The following is a 15,173-nucleotide window of genomic DNA, read 5'->3' on the forward strand; positions in this document are numbered from 1 at the left end:
CAATCCTGGTCATCGTCGAATTTCATTCCAGACGAAATGAGAGGAAAATTGTTTTACTTGAAAATCCAATTTTCAATTTATTTATTATCCTGACCTTAATGACTGGTTCCAAAATCAAAAGCATCGCTGTGCCCTCAGATGCATGATGTATGCTGTAATTATCTACTGATTTACCATATCACTGTGTGTAATGAGGCTGTGCTTCACAGAGCTCTGGGCATAAATCAATGTCTTTTTTGCTAAAATGACCGAAACTCTAATGAACTTTGGTATGGAAAATTCTGGAATGGTATCTTCCTCACTGCTTTGCATAACAGCTTTTCACTGCTGTGTGCACATTTATATAAATAAATTAGACTGCACAGAACCTTGCTGGAAGATGACCTATCCTGTCCCGTTACTGCGGCATCAGTGAAAAAATCGTGATAATGCCAATACCTGCAAGCAGAATCTTAATTAATGACACGTTGACTGTGGAGTTTTCCAGTTGGAAGAGCGCCTAATCTCTTTACCAGATCTGCCAATTATCCCCACGCAGAAAGGAAGCACCCATTAATATACGAACATGGTGAAGTACAATTCTCCATTCTGTCCATGTACAATTGATTCTTTGAGAAAACTGAAGTACTGCATCTTCAGACACTGGAAGCAGGGGCAAATTTATTAGATGGTTAGGTCATAAGACATGCTGTGCAAGAGATTGTCACACTGTATGTTGAAGATCTGGGTTCCTGTTTGGGGCACAAAAATTATACATTTTATTATTTTCCTCTTGTAATGCCTTAATGTAGTGAATGCAAGTGCTTCCCAATTCAAAAATGGGAGAGCCTTCTGGTGCAACAAATTAACTGTATTTATTTATTGCATGGGGGGTGGCATTTGGCCATATCTAAGCGTTGTCTGATATTCTCAAGTGACACACTGCCAGAGCTCCTGAAAATCATGTTACATTGGTTTGGAATATATCATTATGTGACTTCACAGCAACTAAACCTACTTGGTAGTTATAATCCTAAACCAATAGGTACAAATGCACAATGTTAGATACAAGATAGGTGTCATAGTATCATTATAAATAAGTATACAATAAGTTCATTTGGCTTAATTATTTTGGCATTCGGGGGCATGCCATAGAAATATAAATACAGTAGCAAGCAGTTGAATAGAAGCTTACTTTGTAAGTATTCATGTTGTGACCAAATTGTGGTCTCAGCACTTCTTATGAACACAATGAGGAGTAATATACTTTCGCAGAACAGGCATCTTTGAAAACACAATGCCCATTCATTTGTGTGTTATGGTAATGCAATTTCAATTCCAGTCTTTTTCGCGGATTTGCTGGGGCATTAACAAAAATAAATTATTTGTACATAACTCAAAACATTTTGCTGAAATTGACATAGCAATATATTAATGTATATGTATATATTTATAAATAACAGCATACAAATGCAGTCACACGATATAACCAATTAAAATGTATATTTTCAGTGAAAAGGGTACTTCAGTGTAAGTGTAAACCTACAAGACTATTATTTTTATTCATTTTCTTATTTTATTTTAGTACAATAGGTTTTTAATTTGATTTCTGAGTTTGTGGGTAAGCAGAAACGCATGCCTCTGCATAAATATCTAAAAGCCAGAATATGTATGAGTGCCAGGTTTGTCTGCTTATACAGAATTTAACAATTAACACACTTCAGGACTATTCATACAGTATAATCGACCTGCAAGTCTTGCTTGCCTCTCATTTATTTTCCATTGTCTTCTTTTGAGAATGCAAATTCCCTTCTCTGGACACAGGTGATCCCATGAGAACTCTGGACGGCTACCAGGTTTGCATTACATATGCTGAATAGGTTTCCAGGTTTTATTTCACATTGCATTCTGGGTACTGGGAGCAGACAGAAACAAAGTGAGATAGAGTATACTGTGGTTCAACAAACAGTTAATGAAATACAAACGTTTTTGAGATACAGATTGATTGAGGATGTATGTGACTTTCTCTCCCTTGTCTTTTTATTTTGATTTCCTGATTTAAAAACATCGATGTGAACATCTCTCTTGTCTCTCTTGAGTGTATACAGTTATATAACATTTCAGTAAAATACTCTTCAAATAAAAGGAGTATTGGACAGGAATGTATGGAACCTGCGTTTCACGTGAAAATAATGAGAATGAGGTATAGGTGTTTGTGTATGTAGGTATAAAAGTATTTTGGATTATGATTTCAAGTGTGTAACTGCCTATTTTTAAATTGATATAGTTATTTGTCAGCTTTATATCAAGGGTTCTATGTGACAACATGAAAGCCATAATTGATCATAACTCTATAGTGTGGTACAAACACATGGATGGTATTGAAACGTAATTTTGCTACTATCACACCCACGCCACTACATTGGTACAAATACGTAGTTTTGCTTGTTGTATAGACGCTTTCATCGGACGCACGCGCGTTGCCAAGGTTATGCGCTTGGCCCTAAGTTAACTTCCGGTCTGTGTTTGTTTATTATTGGGTTTGTGTTTACTGGCTAATATGGCACCGATTACAAACGGAGTGAAAGTTAAACTGATGAGCAGACTGACGCTGGGCTCAGGTTGTTGTGCTGTGGGGTGCAACCTGGAACAAATGCCATTTCGAAAACTTGTAAAAAATACATTATTTAACTTTGTAACCCCACTAGGGAATTGTGAAACGAATTGCTTGAATCCCTACTATATTATTATAGTTGGTGCTTGCCCATTGTTACTTCGTATTTTTGAGAAATAACTGGACATCGTTACCTGTTAAAATGTAAGTCCTGTAAAAATACACATAATAAACTGTTTAAATAAATAAACCAACTTCATACATACACATTTAGTAATACTAATACAGCCTTATTTACTAAATCAACTTTAAGACAAGCAACACGCTCGTAATTATCTCATCGTGACCCATTAAAGCCAATGGCGCAGATGTTGCTTCATACTTTCAAACTGCTTTCCCAACGGCTATTTTGTGTCCTGCGACTTGAGTTACAACAGTGAATATGTACAGATTCCTAGACGTGCTGATAGCGACCACCCTTTCTCATATTAACCTCAAATACGCAAGACAGGACACTTATACAGTATGCTAGCAAATTTAAGTTCCATTCATTTATATAGGGTTGTGGATACACGTCCCCTTAGCAATCAAAAGCTAGCACTGGACCACCTCTGACTTATTTGCCGGCACAGAAAAAATATTGTGAAAGTGTTGAAAAAATAACCACGGGAGGATAACAAGGACATTTTTTCCTACTTAACTAGGTACAGGTTGTTACCGATATTTCACCTCTTTCATATATAGTTGCAAATCAGTTTACGTTTTCCTGTCTGTCGAACGAAGGTGGTCGATTAGGTGCTCTCACTGTAGTACTGACTTTGTTTCAGGTAACAAACTCATGATAAGCGATAGCTAATAGCTAGCTGACCTGTAACAAGCCTCAATAGTTATGAACAATTAGCTAACTAAATTGATTGTAGCTAAACGTAGCTAACATTGTATAAATTATACATAGAAATGTTAGATCAATGCTAGTAGTTGATACGCTATAGCTACGTTTTGAATGAACGTTATGATACCAATGAGTTTCCAATGAGTTGACAATGTTACATTGCCTGATCATTTTTTGTTGTGGTAACCTAGCAAGATGACCCAAACTATTAGAGCCACAATGTTTTTCCATCAATGCATGCTATACAAATAAATACCTATAGTAATTGCATTGGCTACACATGCTGCCCAGCACTAGCCCCATTTTGTGTCTCATGTAATCATCGTTTTTAAGCAATGTAATAGAAAGAGTGCACTTTTTACATGCACAAGAATGTGCATGTAACCAGAATAGTTATGGATTATGCAAGGAATGTATGATGCTCCGCAAGGTGCAATACTGTCAACAGTTATCTGTTTTTGTCGCTCGTTTTTCTGGTAGTGTAACGTGATCGCATTTGAGTTTGGCCAAGTAACGGTTCTTTTCTTCAACTGGTAAGCCCAAATAATTCTGGTTAGACATAGTTTTAACTAGTTAGCTAACGTAATTTACTTGTTATTTATTTTGCTTGTTATCAGAAATAGTCTAGAGGGACTCTGTTGTTATTGATTGTTTGCGGAAGTCGGCCGGAAGTTAAGTTAGGGCCAGAACAACGCACATGCGCAGTAACGTTTGTTTATGTTGTTACCGTTGAAAGCGTCTATAGGAGATGTGCCTGAATCAGGCAAAAATAGCACTTTGCTTGGTTATTTTCATACACACATTACTCGTTACACATTTAAATGTGCTTTTACACCTCTGCTTCATTGTCAGCACAAATTCACACATTTTATTCATGTAAACTGCCAACCAAATTGGCAAAATTTTATCAGCGGTGAAAAAAGACACCTTAAGTAAATTACCTTAAATGTATACCACGTATAGCCTTGATACATTTGACATCACCATGCAACTTAAAATCCACAAAAAATTGTCACTTACTTGCCTCATGCAAACAAATACAAATGTAATTAACAATGAACATTACACCATTACACCCTTAAGAAATAGAACATTTAAGTCTCATTGATACAACACCCACAAAAGCCAATGCTAGTTCATTCATACACTGCTATTATTGTCTCCTGGTCCGGGTGACTTACATCCCAGGTTTGACTGTGCAAACGAGCTCATAAAAGCCATAGAAACCTTTCCCTCTAGACACATCACTGTATTGCTTTACTGCTCCTAGACTCCACAGTCTGGCACACTCCCTGGAAGGGATTATCAGGTTATTTATACAGCATTTTGAAGATGTCCATGAAGTAAGATTTTATTCTTTGACTGCCAAATTATATCACAATCTTTCTCTCCTTTCTGCTTTTAAGTTTTATAACAGGACAGTGCTAAACCTATTTCCATGGTCTATTTTGGCTAAATGTATTGACTTTATAAATAAATTGAAAATGACACTGAGAGGCTTTTGTGAGAGACATGTAATCGGAATCCATGCCTAGGCAAGAATTCAAAATATAGACAGTTTATTAAAATGGTTTCACTGTTGACTAATTTTTAAATGGCTGGCATATTTACTTTGTTCTTTGAGAACAAAGGACTAGAACCCGAGCAGAAAAAAGCACATTTGTCTTTAATACTATCCAAATATGAACTTCAGAGTAATTGTTCTCTAAAAACAGTGCCCATATATATTTTGATTTTGTGTTTGATATAATGCCATCCGGGAAATATTATCATAATGTGTTCCATTTTATAAAGCACAACTAGACTTGATGTCTGTTCATTACCATTTGAACAGTACTTCATAACATTTGATTTTTATTTTGATTTATTTATTTTTTTTATTATTTTTTGAATTAGCCTTGGATCTTGGATGCAATTAAGTGTACAGTGTACTTCAAAGATATTCTTAAGATCTCATACGAACGACACCAGAACAGAGAGAATGCATTGTACATACCAGAGTCACTCACAAATAAAAGCAGCGTTATTTAAAAAAAATAAAAATAAAAAATCCCATCTGACAACACTCATGAAGCTAGTTATTGATATCAATAAAAACCCTGATTATATTTCCACAAACAGTGCAGTGTTCCCATTAAATCAGGAACATCCATCTTCAGTTGTAATTTAGTCCAATTCTATTGCTATATTTAAGTGTGGGGGTGGATGTGAGAGAGAAATATAGCTGTTTTTAATAACAGAGATGATGCCACGTGATTTGAATTCAGATATTCTTTGGAAGGGCACCTTATAGCTCTTGCCATTCACATCTGACAGCACGGAATCTATTAAGCACATCTGTTTTGTGGAATCTTGGCACAGCATAATATTAATCAATTCGACTGAGCAGCAAGTGACCACAAAAGTACTTAAGACTGCATCTGTTTCGGGAAAATTTGTAAATGATGATGAGCATTTCTCCCGGCATCTCGTCATCTCTCTCATTATTAATAGTATTGTTAAACTGAAGGTCTCACAACACAATCGATCAGTGCAATGTAACTTGCCTTTTGTCACCTTGTGCTGCAGTTCATGCATTTCTAACTTGGTAATGTGACATTTGGACATTAAGGTTGACATGTCTTTAGAGCCTAGAATGGCAATACACACATTAATGGCTATGTGACTATTATTGTCAAAAGGCCCTCGTTTATGTCAGCGTGACACTGAATTAAATGTGAATGGAAGTAATTTCAAACTCTTAACTCTCATGTATATTATGCACTTGTTGTTCAGCCTTGTGAACACAAATATGAATTTCCACAGAACAGGAATGTGCTTAGTATAAGATGTATGCACCGATTGCCAGGGATATTGTTTAATGTTCAACATTTAATGTAAAAGTGAGGCTAAACTCACATTACCTTGATGAAGGCACCTGTTCATTTTTATTTTCTTTTTGGAAAGTGGGTAAGTAAAGCACTGCTTTGCACTATAGCCTCTGAAAATCAGGGCTTGTGAAAGTTCTCTGGGGGAACATTAAACCAAGGTTACAGAGAGCTGGCAACTGGCCCTTTTCTGGATCGATGGTTTCTTTCTATCCTTTTTCATCCCCTCTGAGCATTATTCCTTTGACTAGAGTCAGTCAACGAGGGCTGCATATGGGTAGAGATGCAGAGCTCTCTTCTTCTCAAAGACATTATACTCCAGTGTCTACTTTCCTTTCGTTCTAGACTTTAATTTTTAGCTTTACCCCTGCTCTAAAGGAAAAAAAAAAAAAAAAAAAGTTCATTCATGTCATTAAAATATTGGGCCTTTGTCAGTGGTAAATGGTATGAGTCCTGTTTGTGGACTGTTGATGGAATAAATTTATAGGCAAGCCCTTTTTTTTTTCATTTTAATGCCAAACAATAAAAGGCCTATGCTTGAAGTTACCACAAGAGTTGACAAACAGTTAAAAAATGATTTAAAATAAATAAATAAATAATAAAAAAATAAAAATTTTGGAAATTTAAGTAATAGTTCCAAGGCACAATGTCATGCCTAACAGACAGTCTGACAGACCTGAAGTCTCTAGAACAGAGTATATCCATCTTCTGATATTTTAAACCTGCTAACCTCCCTAACCGCCCTTATGGAGACATTGCAGGAACTTTTCTCATGTGTAGCATCACAACTCATAACCAGGGAATCTACTTATTCCATTAAAATCAAATTATGACAGAAATGCCATGTCTTAATCAACTAACTCCAAAGTAAACACCACAAGTTTCGCTTGAAGTTGCTTTACTCAGTGATTAAATGTTTTAAAATAAACCCAGGAGTAATGACATCTCTCGCCTTCTCATGCTTCCTGAGGATGAAGCATCTTCAAGCTCTCATCAAGCTATTCATAGCTTTCAGTTACTTCTATGAAGGGGAGATGGGCAAAACAACATTCCAGCATGAACTTCACCATTTAACTTTTACATATAATGAGCATTTTGATCACCTCACAAAATACGTAAAACAAAGATAGGCAAACAAGCTGTACATATTGGGCACTTGTGAGCCACATACAGCTGAGTTATTCACATAATTAATGTGTGAGTTGTGTGAGCTGAGTTATTCACATAAATATTTAATTTGAAAAATTCTGGGCAAAAACTGGACATCGGGCAACCCTAGCTGGATAGCTAGACGTAACGTTACTTACCGGTCCATAAGAAACAGTGTATGTTGGACTTGCAAATAATGTTACTTGCATCACTTTTCATTCCCTTGACGAACTTCAGCTGACGCCATCAAGGCAAGGCAAGTCCAAGGTTGACTCTAGTTCCTGAACGAGCCCTGTCAGCTTGTCCTTTTGCTTTGCTGTATCCGAGCCTTTGCAGCAGCTAGCTAGCTAGCAACAAACACTCCACCGAGATGTGATCACAAACCACTGGTTCTGTCGTCATACCCACCCTTCCCACACAGAAAAGAGCACCACGCTCAGAAATGTCCCAAACACGTATTTGACGGTGTGCATAAAAACAGATTTCCAGTGTATCATAGACCTGCTTTAGCATGGTTACTTTAAAATAAAATATTGCATAGTATGCCTTTAGCCATGCTCTCTCCTCTTTTGTTGCATCTAATAGCACAACAGCTGTCTGGCATTTTGTAAGGAAATATGGTGTAGCAATGGTGGTATGTTGTGCTGTTGTTCTACAGCAGTAGTAGTAACCCTTGTTTTGTACACCAGGTGGGCGTTACCATGGCTCAGTGATATCATGTGAAAACTAGGAATATGAGGCTGTGTTCCTCTATATTACACTGCGATGTGGTGCATACTGTCAAAGTTTCACTTGATTTCAGACTATTTGAAAAGTTAGTGATAGTCTATTTCCAATTAATTTTGCACTAAAAACTTCAGATGACATGAGCGTGATGAATTCAGTTTTAAAAGATTGTCAGATTAACAGCTTTTTATGTAGATTTAAAGTATATTCGACTTTAAATTAAGGCTAACTATTAAATCCTGTTAAATCCAATCATCATCCAGGCAATCATTTTACAAGTAAGAATATAGTGCTCAGAGGGGCAGCTGAATTTCTGAACCATTATGAAATCCCCCACAATGTATTTTTAGTGGTATTGTACTTGCTGTTCTATCATGTGGATATTATGTTTTAAGGTTGCAGGTTAGAACTATCTTCATGAGTTAATTTAGCTCATAGTTAAATTAATTTGACATCAAAAGTTTCTGAAAACAATGTACATTAATGAATACAAAGGAAATATGCATAATTGGTGGACCATTCCATTTTAGCTACTCGAAGACTATGCTGATATTTTTGCATTTTTTTGTTTGTTTCCAGTACTGGAATTAGGTTTTGACAGAGAATAGCCACGTTTGCCACACATAAATATTGATGGGACTTGTCATTACATTCAGCACACATTCTTTGTAACACATCTAAAGCGTTGAGCATTATTTATCAATTTCCCTCCAGGAAACACTGGAATAAAAAATATATGCTTACATGCGAATCATCAAAATTGATAGAACAAAGGTACTCTGGGCATGCAGGCTACATACAGCATTCATTATTGTGACACTAATTGGCGCAACACTGAATGAAGGTTGTGATAAGAGCAAGTTCTTTGCAGGGGCAAGCGCGGCTTTCACATCCCCGCCCTGCATCTTTTCTCTCTGCCAATCTAGAGCGGGAGGATGAAATATTAAGGAACAAGCTCCTGTGAATGAAAGCTGTGATGAGTGGAGACCTGTAATGTGGTCTGTGTCTCCCCTCGCCTCGCCGAGAAAGGAGATCTGGGAGAGAAATGACTGTCTGCGCTCGAGGATTCACTTTCACGCCTCATGGATCCTTACCAACTTAATTGTGAATTGGATTTTATGCCCCACTGGAAATTATGGTGTGAAGACTTTCCCCCTCTTGTTCCCGTGCACCATAAAATATGCAATTAGCGGTGCACCTGTGGATTCTGCAGGCTCTCTTCTGCCCTTGAGACAATAATAGCTTGGAGCAAGTCATCATTCAGACTGCACTCAAAATATATTCTGGCTGTGATGTTGGACTGAAATCAAAACCGGCCCCAGTAGCATATTTCACATGGTGCGTCATTACATTAAGGATTGAACCTCGGCCCCTTTGGTTTGCACAAGTTAATGTATGAATGGTAATCAGCCCTTTTATTGGGGTTCTGTCAAAATTCAAGCCTTTGTGCACAATGCTTGAAACAGCAACTGTTCCCAGCAGACTGAGTGTTCTTAGGCTTAGCGCTCAGACGGGTTAGGAACAGTGCCCTTTAAAATTTCTTTTTCACAAATGAAACAATGTCAAGTAATGCTTTGCGTGCCTATTCACATGAATCATATTGTATTACATATAGGGAATTCATTTGATCATAGGAGCAATAAACTGTCAACATAAAGCATGCTTTCATTAAATTTAACTGGCATTTGTTATAGACTACGGTACAGTCTAGTACGCTGCAATGATTTGTTAGTTAACTTAGAAAACCTCTACCTACCACTCAAAGTCTGTCCTAACTTTCAAGAGCTGACAAAGGCTGACTAGGTTAACCAATGCCAATACCAGCAATATGAGCAAATTTAATACCAGGTCTGGCCTGTATTAAACATAGAAAATACCATGAAATATCAAGCTCTTGGGTTACAAGCATGATAACTGACTACTATAATAAACTATACAATGAAGCAATAAATATTTTTTGTGATACTGTAGTTTTTCAATATATAACGGTCAGTAACAACAAAAATTTTACTGCCACATTTGATGATCTTAATAAGACACCTACCTACACACCTACATTAAAAACAGCTTTTTGCATAGCAAATATTGCATGGCGTTATTTGACGGCCATTTATATTATTTGGGTTAATCTCCAGATAGGATAAATTCTTGTAGCACCTGCAACAAATTCAAACAAAACTACTGTTTAAAGCATAACATATATGGACATAACTGCATTATTTCCTCTTGCTATTTGGTAATTATATGCAAGGTCTATCATACGTACAGAAGTAAAGCAAGGTATTCTATATTTCGGTGTAATATAACAATGAGACATAAAAGACAAAATGTAATTCATACTAGCAAGGCAATGATTGTTTCTCCCAAGCACTTTCAGCCAAGGCAAGCTGCTTACTGGCCAGTCTTGAAATAACAGATTTTTTGAAATACAGAAGTAAGCATGCCTATATATGTGACAGGCAATGTACATTCAATGGTAATATAAACATTGTTAATGCATTACTGGCCATTGCTATTTATATGCCAGTGTACATTTAATGCACTGCTCAAATGACAGCAATATCAAATAGTATCCTGTGTCAAAACAGCTTTGAGAAAACATAAGACATATCCATTCTTTAAACTTGAGGGACTTGCCTGGACTTCTGTACTCAAGGGAAACATTCAACATGTCATAATGCAATAACATGGTCACTTCACTCGACAAGGTGCTTAATAATTAATACTTACGGGAAGATTATAATTTTATCTTGACTCCAGAGAAAACCCCTTGTTGCTTATAATGCTATACATACAACAGAAATATGTTGTTCTTTATATTATGTAGCTTTTTGAGATCTATGAATGGTAGCAAATACCATTTTCCAGCTTTTGACATGGCTATTTATTCAGATCAGGCCACATATTTAGTACTCAATTTAATGTATAGCACTACAGTAATTATAAATTAAAATACCAAATAGTTGTCAGGAAAGATAAAAATGGATTTAAATATATTAGATATAACATCTGAGTATCTCATATGGCTTTCTTGGTTTTCTTGGAATGAAGACGTAGGTAAAGATTCACCAATAATATGTCTTTGGGGCTCTTCCTGTTAAGGCACTGTTCTAGTTTTTGGATGGGCCCCACAGTGGGACATCTCAGTGCACACCAGCAATCCCCTCTGGTCAACTGAATGACCACAGACTGCCTTTACAAGCTGCACATGAAGTGCCTTCACCTAACTCAATGCCTGTGAACTATAGAATGAAAAGAATCAGCAGCTTGACATCAGGTGTTTCTGAGAACACCAGTGCCCTCCCAACAGATAGAGATAGGCTGTAGTAATAAGCACAAACAGCAGGAACTCACACATATAGTTTAGCAAGTTGAACAACAACCAAACTATATAACTTTCAAAAAATAAATGTATAGGTAAAGAAATATTGACTTATTGGTGAGATATTAAATCAACAGATGTGATCCAACTGAATTTATTTGAATCTAGAGAATAGTGTAGTTTAAGTTCTGGTTTAGAAACAAGTAATACTACCAATTTATAAATGTATTATAATTCAGGAAATGAAGTTCATGCCCACATCTTGTTTTTTTTTTGGAAAAAGTACAATTATCATTATCAAACTGTGCCTTTGAGACCAGTAGCTGCACTTTAAAGTTGTACTTTCACACCTTTCCATGCTTGTCTTTGCTCCTTGTGCCAGTAAACTGGACACAACTGGAACAAAGATTTTAACTATTGAGGTTGTTACCATACTTGGGATCTGTCTGATCTTTTCTGATCTATTTTTAACATTGTATGGCATCCTTTGCTTTTGTTTTTCACACATCCTCACGTTTGTACCATCTCTCTTTAAGTGCTGGGTCAGCACTGTCCATCCTGTTTCACAGAAGATCCTGGTGAACATTTAATACATTCTTTAACTGCTTTTATTGTGAAAATTTTACAGAAGCCTTTTACAGATGGTAATTTATTGCCACCATTTTTCACTCAAGCTGCAAATTGCAGAAAAAAAAACAACCTAATTTTAGCTGTGCCATAGTTTTTGTCATTTGCCATAGTCATGCATGCTTAGTATTTTCTTCATTCCTCTCTAGCTGTAAAGTAATATAAGCAATACAAAATGTATTGAGCAATCAGTGGCCACTGTGAACAATTGTTTCAATTACAGTCCCTGACTAGCGTCTCAGGATATCAGCCTTATTTTCAAATTTTCACAACTCTAGAACCCATTATGATGGTGAACTCACTGCAGTGAAAAGTGTGAGGCGCGTTATCCGAGCTCAGTCACATCCCTGTCCTCTCAGGAGCTTTAGACTCCAAGTTTTGTGGTCATTCGTTTGTAACCCAAGCCCTCATCTCCACACTGATTTTCCTTAAACAATGAATATAAATACACTGCAACCACAAGATAAATGTGTTGAAACAGTGTGGAAGGAAGGAACAAATCACCCAGAGAATAATTAAACTATACTAATACAGTTTAGACCCCAACATTATCCAACTGTCATATTTTTCATTGACCCCAAGTAAACAATGCTCAGTGCAGATGCTAAGCGATTCGCTCATGGAAGAACGCATGTTCAGTAGAGACAAGCCAGAGAATTTTTCAGGACAGCATCATGCTTTAAGCTGTAAAACAGAAGCAATTAAGTTTAGAACAGACTTTTGCCCTCATCTACATCTACTGGCTGGCTGGCAGGCAGATGTTAATCTAATGTAAAACTGTCTTGGAAAGCTGCAATCTTCTGGGGAACAAAAGTGGAATTCCAACTGAACAGTAAATGTAATTTCACCTTGCAAAATAGCATTTAATGTTTTAGAAACAGTCCAGAGAGTTAGATTTTCAGAAGACGCACACAATCTGTAACCACCTTGTGTCTACTCTACTTCTCAAGCACTGCGGTAAGGCTATATTGCTATTTCATCATGCAATTTGTGTATATCCAGGTGAAAAGTATACCACATTCAGGTCATATGATTGATTGATATGGTAATATGAGAAATTCAAATTCAGAAGTGCATTTAGCTGCTCTGGTCTTTGCCGGTACTAAAAATGGCTGCCACCAGAATGTTAGGATGCCAGCTTGCACTTGTTTCTGTTTTGTTTCAGAATTACAACGCCCAACCCATCGCCGCCCACCACACACATACTTCCTCCCCCTTTCAACACTCTATTCTCCCTGGTGACTAAACAAGACATGGCATCAGCCGTGAATCATTAGGCATGTGACATACACCTTGCGGCAAATGAAACACTTCAGTCTGCACTACAATCAATAACCCTGTAATTTATTTCCAAAATAATGATATTGTCATGTGTGTGTATAGGTGCAAGTTCCTGTCATACATTGTCACAATACAGTATCATGTACAGTACTCCTATAAGTCCCCCCCCCCATCCCCATTCCCTCCCAATATATAAGATATAATATCATTGCTTTCTTAATCTAAAAAGAGTTTTTTTTTTTTTTAGGTCTCTATACTATTATTATATTACTAATATATTATTGAGAATTATGGTATTTCTTATGCATGTGTAGGGTTGGGACCGATTTCAAATATCAAGAACCAGGAATTTGTTAAGAAATGTGGGAAATGTGCAAAATGCAAAGAATTTTAATCAACTTCCAGGACCTGCTGCGCTTACATCGACATCGTTGGACACGTAATATATATGCATCAATGCGCAGTGCCCCACGATGGGGGAAAATAATCTGTTGCGCTCTATATAGTTAGTATTTGCCATCAGGGGATTGTCAATATTATAAAAATGCTGTTGTTCTATGGTGGGCTGTACAGTAAGTTTTATGTGTCAATGAGGAGAAAAAAGTGGATTCAGGCCATTAAACACGAGGGAGAACATTTTTATTTTATCAGCAGATCGTCAAAAAAATGTGATTTCAAATCTCCATAAGACAAGTCGCTGTAAACAGATACAATTTTCCTAGTGTTTTGGTATTTTGACTTTCTGAACTCAATAAACTAATAGGATGAAAACATTGGTGAGGAAAACATGAAAAACTTTACATTTTGTATATATTATATAGGCATTAGCAATGGAAACAGGCCCAGATATTTTGGCACCATTGATGAAAAGGCTGTTTAAAATAAACACGGATAATGAGCTACATTTTATGCTCAAGCATATGAGAAAACTATGTACTTTTATTCTAATATATGTATATAATACAAAAAAGTTATTATTTCATCTCTCAAAATGTTCAAATGTCTGAAACGGTTAAAATCTTGCCAGTAAGTGGTTTCAAATGTGTGTTGTCCCCATGCACAATGAGGAAGGTAGGAGGGAGGCAAAGAATTCAAGGATCTCTGCAAGCCTATTGTCAAATGTGGTGGATCATTGATGGCTTGGGGCTGTTTGCTACCAGTGTTCCAGGGGCTCTTGTTACAACCAATAAGATAATGAATTCCACCAAGTACCATGGAATTGTATCCAAATGCCTGGTTGCTTCTGCCAGAAGATTTAGTAGTAGGTGAACCATCCAACAAAACAATGACCCCAAACAAACCTCAAAATAAACACAAATGGTTCTGTGGCTATGCTTTTTTGGACTTCAACCCTATCCTAAACCTGTGGTCTGAATTGAAGGGCACAGTCCTTAAGTTGTACTTCCAAACGTGTTCTCTAACCTAATCGTAAATTACAGGAAAAAGGCTCACGGTTGTTATCCTTGGCAGAGGAGGCTACAGCGAGTATTAAGCTCTGGGGTGCCAATAATGTATTTGTTTATTGCCTTTTATAGATAAATATATACCTTTAAAAATGTTTTTATTTTTATTTTTTGATTATTTTTTATTATTCTGATTAATTTTGCTTTAATTCCCACTGCCTAAATGAACAAATTATACCACGGATTTGTTGGATACTCAATTTTGTTTGGTCACAAGTTAAAATGAGGCTATGTAATGATTGCCGTTTCTCAC

At 36.6% G+C, this 15,173-nt stretch overlaps 1 protein-coding gene across 2 annotated transcripts in view; it reads right to left on the reverse strand.

Annotated features, from left to right (window-relative positions):
• Window positions 1-15,173, reverse strand: part of LOC135251000 (protocadherin-9-like) — a 176,521-nt gene that overhangs the window by 133,449 nt on the left and 27,899 nt on the right. The window lies entirely within an intron of this gene.

This window comes from Anguilla rostrata, chromosome 3, assembly GCF_018555375.3.
Source record: "Anguilla rostrata isolate EN2019 chromosome 3, ASM1855537v3, whole genome shotgun sequence".
Taxonomy (NCBI): domain Eukaryota; kingdom Metazoa; phylum Chordata; class Actinopteri; order Anguilliformes; family Anguillidae; genus Anguilla; species Anguilla rostrata.